At 40.7% G+C, this 7616-nt stretch overlaps 1 protein-coding gene across 2 annotated transcripts in view; it reads right to left on the bottom strand.

Moving 5' to 3' along the window:
- Positions 1-7616, bottom strand: part of SLC23A2 (solute carrier family 23 (ascorbic acid transporter), member 2) — a 109644-nt gene that overhangs the window by 90799 nt on the left and 11229 nt on the right. Inside the window, exon 1 of one of the 2 annotated variants that reach the window (XM_005874674.2) lies at positions 1525-1619. The exons of the other annotated variant lie outside the window; for it this stretch is intronic. The gene's annotated coding sequence lies outside the window, so the exon portion shown is untranslated. Of the gene's footprint in view, positions 1-1524; positions 1620-7616 lie in introns of those variants that run through there. 2 annotated transcript variants of the gene reach the window in all.

The following is a 7616-nucleotide window of genomic DNA, read 5'->3' as shown; positions in this document are numbered from 1 at the left end:
ATTTTTTAAACTTAAACTATATATGTAGGTACATTGTTATTAACTTAATTAGGATACTCCTAAGCTGGCCTTTGCTAAAAACGGACGCGACTAGCACTAACCACTGCACAATGAGACTGCTGACTGACTGGCTCACTCAACTCGTGCATGAATCATGTGCGCCTCCCCTGCGCTGTGTATCCCACGGGCCGCCTGGGCCGCGTCTCCCGTCGCCTGACCGACCGACCGACGGACCGACACCCCCCACTTCTTCTAATGCCACTTCAAAATAGACTTGCCCAGGCCGAAAACCAACTTCTGCGCATGGGCCACGAAGTTTCAATCGCACTGTACGTGCACACCCGCACGTGGTATTTTGTGGAAGAGCCACACTCAAGGGGCCAAAGAGCCGCATGTGGCTCATGAGCCGCAGTTTGCCGACCACTGACTAGTTCTTCAACCACCTGCTGTCTTCCTATTGTCTGGAAGAAATTCTATTTGCAAATCTCTTCTGCAATGTCCTTTTTCTCCCTACACCAACCCCACTGTCCCCTAGTCCAGTCTACCAAGAGTTCCATCTCCTTCTTGCAAACTCTCCCAAGAGAAGGGGAAGGGCGTGCTGAAATTTCACCTGCCCAGCCGGGCGACCTGATGGTTGAAGAGTGGGTTTGGCTAAACTGCACTGCAATTAACCTGGGGCTGGGACGCTGTAATTATTCTCCAGATTAACACCAAGTACGCCGTGATCAAAATTATCTTTTCCCTCACCTTCCATAAACATCCCACGCCTGTGAATATGTTATGCACATTTTTATGCAAAGAAGCATGTTCCTCTAAATTAATAAAAAAAACATACCCATTCAATTCAGAGACTGCGATCACTTAGAGTCCTGTGCCACAGATGTATTGCTTTCTGTGTGTCTGCACCTGATATTTCTATAACCCCAAAACCTTAAAAGGATTAAAAATAGATGCAGTCATCTACAAGAGACTCCAGGCTCTTCGTCAAGGTTGTTTAATCTATGTTCCTTTGGCTTGTGTGCTTTTCCTCCAACCCTTAAGATTCTCCTTACAAACAGAACATAAAAGATCACACCGAGCCTTGGAAGTCCCAGGACTGGACCTAACTCAGAGAATAAGGTAACTGAGCACCTGAAAAACAGAATCTGACATTAATTGTTGTAATAGGTGTTTATCATCACTCTTTCTCCCATATTTAATGAAAGGCACTGCCTCCTAAAAGTTGCCCAGATGTTAATGTTCAGTTATTCATATTTAAATAATGCCTGACAGCACTGAGAAAGACTTTGGAGATTTTCTATTACCCAGCTGGGCAAACCTGAGCCACAGGCTCCTTACCCACCTGACAGACACGCAGACACACACACAGACACACACACACACAGCCATTTATTTGCAGAAAACCAGACACATGGACACAGAGAGGAGCACACACTCACAGATGCACACACAGGCACAGACATATACAGACACAAAGACACTAATTCCCCAAAGCAAAGCTTATGTACCACGAAATGGTCTTACCTGCAGAGGGAACTCATACCCTATCCACAAAAAGGTTCTTTAATCTGTGCTGGCGTCTGCAAGGCTGGGATCCTTCTCATGCTCAGCACAAGACACTTCAGGTGCTGAAGGACTTCCCGCTTTTATAACCCCACACTGGGCTTGCCAACATTGTATAACCACACCACCCAGTCAGAAATGCTATCTGTTTCTGTTACACAACAGCCACCACCTGGTTACAAACGGTAGCTGCAAGCCTTAGCATAGCCTGCTTACCGCGTCTGCATCTCTCTAGACAGCCGGCTGGATATTCTATTGTGGAAACCAAGCAGCTGCTGGGATTACATTTCTCAAACCCACACAAATAAGGGAAATTAAAACCTATCTTTCCAAATCCTTCCATTCAAACGAACAAGTCTGCCCACACTGCTTTCAGCTTCAGTAAAAAGGGGGGATTAATTCTACTCCCTGGTAATTTTTCATTTCCCCATTTGGGGGTCCAAAGACAAGTGTTTTCAAAGATTAAAAATAGATCTCAAGGTATGATCTCTTCCTTAAATGATAGGCAAAGCCAACAAATCGCTGTAACGTTGAGCACTAACCAGTGGAACCCAGTTAGATGAGGCATCTGGTGTGCAGGTGCCAGTGACAGAGGCCCCAATGAAATGCCCATGAAGACACAAAGAAGAGGGAAGAAGCCACATCTGCAGTCAGACTTTATTCTTTCTAGTCCTGAGGCCAGGCCAGAACCTGCCAGAAACCTAGGAGTGGGCACCTCCCCACCTCGGAATGTGCTGTGAGGACAAATCCCTGCCTCCATCTCCCCAACCCCAGACTACACTTCTCCAATCCAGACAGGGACCATAAGGCTCACATAAGAAACAGCCAGAAAGAAGGGGCACTACCAGCAACCAAGCACATCTTAGAAGATGGGGTCTCTGGGACAAAGAAAGAAGAGGTGCCAGGACAACTCCTGGAGGAAAGGAATTCTAAGTGTTACTTACTTGTGAATAAACTTAAGGAAATCAGCAGTGAGCGTAAGAGGAAGATGCCACTTGACTGGAGGAGAAGCCACAGGAGAAACTAGAGAGAAGGCTGAGAGCCAAATACTTTAACTGGGTAGGAATTCACCACAAGTGCCACAGGTCACATGGGACACACCCAACCCATAGGGTCAACATGCCCAGGTAGACCAGAACACCCCTTGCTCCTCAGTGAGCAAAAAGAAAAACAATCCGGCACGTAGCCTACAAAAAAACACTCCGAGTTTCTGTATCCTGAACATAAGAACTGTGCTCAAGATGTTCTGTGAAGCCAGTAACCTCAGAAAGATCCTACTGTAGAAAGGAAAAGAAAAGTTCAATTTGAACAAAGGAGAAAAAAATGAAAAACAAACCAAAGAGTTGCTATTAAAGGGGAAATAAGAAAGGAAAGAAGAGGAGATGATTAAAGAAAATGGGCTGAAACCAAGGGGATGGGGAAGAATTATAAGGAAACTAAAATTAACTGAGAAGAATAGAGAGAAGTGAAATTGTAGAAAACTGAAAGGTGGAAGGTAAGCTGGAGAAACTCTGCTGCTGCCTGGATTACTGCCTGAAAGGCAACTCCAGTTCAGAGGCAGAACCACGAGGGGGGAAAGCAAAGAGCACAGCCAAGCCATGAGCAGCCCGTGTTTCTCAACTGGACTTAAAGACAAAACGAACATAGAAGCCAGTCATGTTGTATGATTCCATTTCTATGAAATGTCCAGAACAGGCAAATCTAGAGGCAGAAAGCAGATCAGTGGTGGCTGTGGTGGAAATGGGGGACCACAATAGGGAGTGACTGTTAATAGGTTGGGGATTTCTTTATGGGATAAAGAAAGTGCTTTAAAATTTGATTGTGGTGATGTCTGCACAAATCTGATTTACTAGAAGCCACTGAACTGTACAATTTAGGTGGAATAACTTTATGGTATGTGAATTATATCTCAATAAAACTTTGTTTTAAAGAACATATGGGCCCTAGCTGGTTTGGCTAAGTGGATAGAGCGTCGGCCTGCGGACTGAAGGGTCCCGGGTTTGATTCCGGTAAAGGGCACATGCCTGGGTTGCAGGCTCGATCCCCAGTAGGGGGGGTATGCAGGAGGCAGTCAATCAAAGGAGGCAGGCAGCCAATCAATGATTCTCTCTCATCACTGATGTTTCTATCTCTCTCTCCCTTTCCCTTCCTCTCTCTGAAATCAATAAAATATATATATACATATATATATATTTTTTTAAAAAGAACAAATGGAACAGACTTAAATACAAAAGTATATGATAAAAAAAAACTATTCTGAAGAAAAATCTGAGTATAGAGATTACAGGGGCACATCAGAATCACAAAATCAGAGAGAAGAAACCTATACTTGATAAAATAATTTAACTACTGGATGAAAAAGTCATAGAAATATTCAGGGAAAAGGAGATCATGTTTGGTTTACTTAAATAGCAACAATAATTAAGAGGAGCCCTAGGATTTTCCAAGGCAGGATTAAATGCCAGAAGTCAATAGAAAATGCAGCTCTATAGAGAACTGAGGAAAAGGTTTTCCCAAAGAATTTTATACCCAGACAAGTAGGCCTTCATATGGAAAAGCCAAATATGCAATCTCAGATATGCATGGGCTGAGGAAGAAAAGGGGAAAAAAATAGAAAAAGCTTGAGACTTTATTCCAACCACACAAGAGGCAAGATTGAGAGACCACTAATACACAAGGCTGCTAACAATGAATGCCAACCAAAACCATCAAGATCTGGACAAAATTAAATAAGGAACATAAACCCAGTCATAAAACTAAATGCATGTGTCAAATTATTCTGTAAGCATAGGCTATGCAATGTAAAATATATAATTAATAACGATAAAGCAGATCAAATAAGAGTACATTAATAAAGACTGAAGAGGGAATGATGCTAAAGCCTTATTGGCAAAATAATATCAGATCTTAGCTCTAACAACTACAGAAACAGGTTTAAAAAAATGTTTTTTACCTAAATTAAGGGAGGTAAAAAATATTTTTTTTTCTTGAAATTATTTTTTAATTTTGCGCGCGCACCTCCGCACCTGAGTTTTTTCCACACTGCGCCTCCTCTGAGCCTCGGTGTGCTGTTATTTTTCCTTCTAGTTGAAGAGTCTCTCCTCAGCCAGCCTTCCTGTGGTTCTGGGTGATGTCCGTTCCGTCTTTTAGTTGTATTTTTGAAGTGGTTGTTTGCGGCAGCAGTCTCCGGTGTTTACCTATGCCGCCATCTTGGTGGAGTCTCAGGTAAAAAATATTTTAACTATTTAAAAATGTTCTTTAAAGAAAACCACTATTAGAATTTGAGACAGACTACAGAATAAGACAAAGTGAAATAAAGATAAAACAATATTAATGCTGCTTTACTGTTATTTTTTTGAGTGTCTGACAAAGTGAATTCCTGCCAGAAAGTATAAGATGGGGAAAAGATGATCATTCTATATTACTAAAGTATAAAATTCACAACGAAAATAATGTCAATTTTTATGTTCTGAACATTATTTCATTGAAATAAGGCCCATAATGGTTAGCAATATAGAAGAAATGACCACACTTCATAAACCTAACTATATATCCAAGGAGATGAGGAGCAAGAGGGGTATGAGCACATTAATTTTATTTTATATCCATTAGAGAATCTGGCCAATATGATGAATAAGATAAGGCTATTATAATAGGTATTAAACTTTGCACCCCATAGAAAATAGAGCTCTTACTGTATTTTCAATTACTAAACAGCATCTGTGAAAACTGATCATCATGCCAAATGAAAATTTCAGCCCTGACAAAAAAATACTTCTCATTGCCTGGCCATGATGCCAAAGAGAGAAAAAATAATTATCAACCAAGAAAGCCTAACCACTTCACAATTTTCACCCTTAACTGTTGGGTCAAAGATTAAATTGAAACTGTAAAAATACTCTTACAATTAAACAAGAAAAAATAAGCAGCAAAATGCCCTAAAGAAGATAAAAAGAAATTAAAGGGAGAAATTAGCCCTAGACAGTTTGGTTCAGTGGATAGAGCGTCGGCCTGTGGACTGAAGGGTCCCAGGTTCAATTCCAGTCAAGGGCATATGCCGGGTTGCGGGCTCAATCCCCAGTAGGGGGCATACAGCAGGAAGCCGATCAATAATTCTCATCATTGATATTTCTATCTCTCTCACCCTCTCCTTTCCTCTCTGAATAGAGAGAGAGAGAGAGAGAGAGAGAGATCAATTTGTTGTTCCACTTATTTATGAATTCCTTAGTTGATTCTTGAATGTGCCCTGAAGGGATGGAACCAAGAACCTTGGTGTATCGGGATGACACTCTCACCAACTGAGCAACCCAGTCAGGGTGAAAATGAAGTGTGTTGTTTTGTTTTAAAAGGGCACTAGAATAAGATACTTCAGAAAAGTAGCCAGTTAGGGGGGTGGGTAGAGGCTAGGAGGAGAGGAGAAAGGGGGAGATATCTGTAATACTATCAACAATAAAAAATATATTTTAAAAAAATAATAATACATAAAAAAGAAAAAAGAAAAGCAGCCATTTACAATATGAACACAGAAAAAACATCCTGCACAATAGCATTAACTCACATGGTGCCCCCCCTTTATACTACACACACATGCAGGTGTGCTCCCAAAGCAGGTGGTGTTGAACCAAGCAGTTCACAGTGGTTTTCTCTGCAAAATGGAATTACAATTGTTTTTTCTGTATGTTCATTTGATTTTCCAAGACTTAGCTATGCCCCTCTTATTGTATTAGAGAGCAAAAGTTAGCAGTCACTCAATTTTTAGTATCTACATAAAGTAATAAAAATTTAGGACAAAAAAATAAGGCAAAACAATTAAAAGATTAAACTTGGCCAAATACAGGGAGAAAAAAATTTATTTCTTCAGAAATAACTATGCATTTGAAAATATCAAACTTGGCCCTGACTGGGTAACTCTGTTGGTTAGAGTATTGTCCCAATACACCAAGATTATGGGTTCAATCCCTAGTCAGGGAACATAAGAAACCAACCAATGAATGCATAAATATGTGGAACAACAAATCAATGTTTCTCTTTCTCCTTTCCTCTCCTAAAAAAAAAACAAAAACAAATATCGAATATGATTAATATAATATCTGATCTATGTTTTCCATTTAAGGACAAAATCTAAACTATGTCTTTTAAAAAACAAAAATACCCTTACACATTTGGTGATCATTTTTAACTGCCTTTCAAATAAATGTTACATGGTGATATTTTAGTTTCATAACCGTAGGGCACTGAGTAAATCAACCAAGAGATTTAGGGTTATCAGATGAACAAAAACTACTCCGTAATAAACAGAGAATAAAATAAACGGAATAAAATTCTACAAACACTGAAAGCAAATGTACTGACTAACAGCACCCTCTAGTGTTACAATATTCAAATGGTACTGCGTAAATTATAAAACAAAATTGTTTTTAAAAACTATTTTGGAAAATTTCAAACATACAGAAAAGTAGAACTAGAATACATTTTCATTTCATAGCCAACTTATTTCGGACTATGCATTTTTTTCTATTTTTATTGATTTCAGAGAAAGGAAGGGAGAGGGAGAGAGAGAAACATCAATGATGACAGAGAATCACTGATCAACTGCCTCCTACACGCCACCTACTGGGGATCGAGCCCACAACCCGGGCATGTGCCCTAACCAGGCCTCCCAGTTCATGGATGGAAGCTCTACCACAGAGCCACACGGGCCAGGCTATGAATTATTTTGATACACATGACAACTTCTCTATTTCATTAGCAGAAGTATCAGAGACCACCAGGTATCTCTCAGAGTTCTCTCTCATTCAATTAAGAATTAACATAATAGCCCTGGCTAGCTGGCTCAGTTGGTTGGATCATGGTTCCATACACCAAAAAGTTCTGGGTTCAATTCCTGGTCAGGGCACATACCTGGATTTCGGGTTCAATCCCCGGACAGGGTACATGCTGGAGGTAACCAGTCAATATTTCCCTTTCTCTCTCTCTCCCTCCCTCCCTCTCTCTCTCTCTCCCCCCCCGCCCCCTTACCCCTCTCTCTAAGATCAACGGAGGCATTATCTTCA

Source organism: Myotis brandtii, unplaced genomic scaffold (genome assembly GCF_000412655.1).
Source record: "Myotis brandtii unplaced genomic scaffold, ASM41265v1 scaffold45, whole genome shotgun sequence".
In the NCBI taxonomy this organism is placed as follows: domain Eukaryota; kingdom Metazoa; phylum Chordata; class Mammalia; order Chiroptera; family Vespertilionidae; genus Myotis; species Myotis brandtii.
The sequence above is the reverse complement of the archived record's forward strand: the minus strand, read 5'-3'. Positions and strand labels throughout refer to the sequence as shown.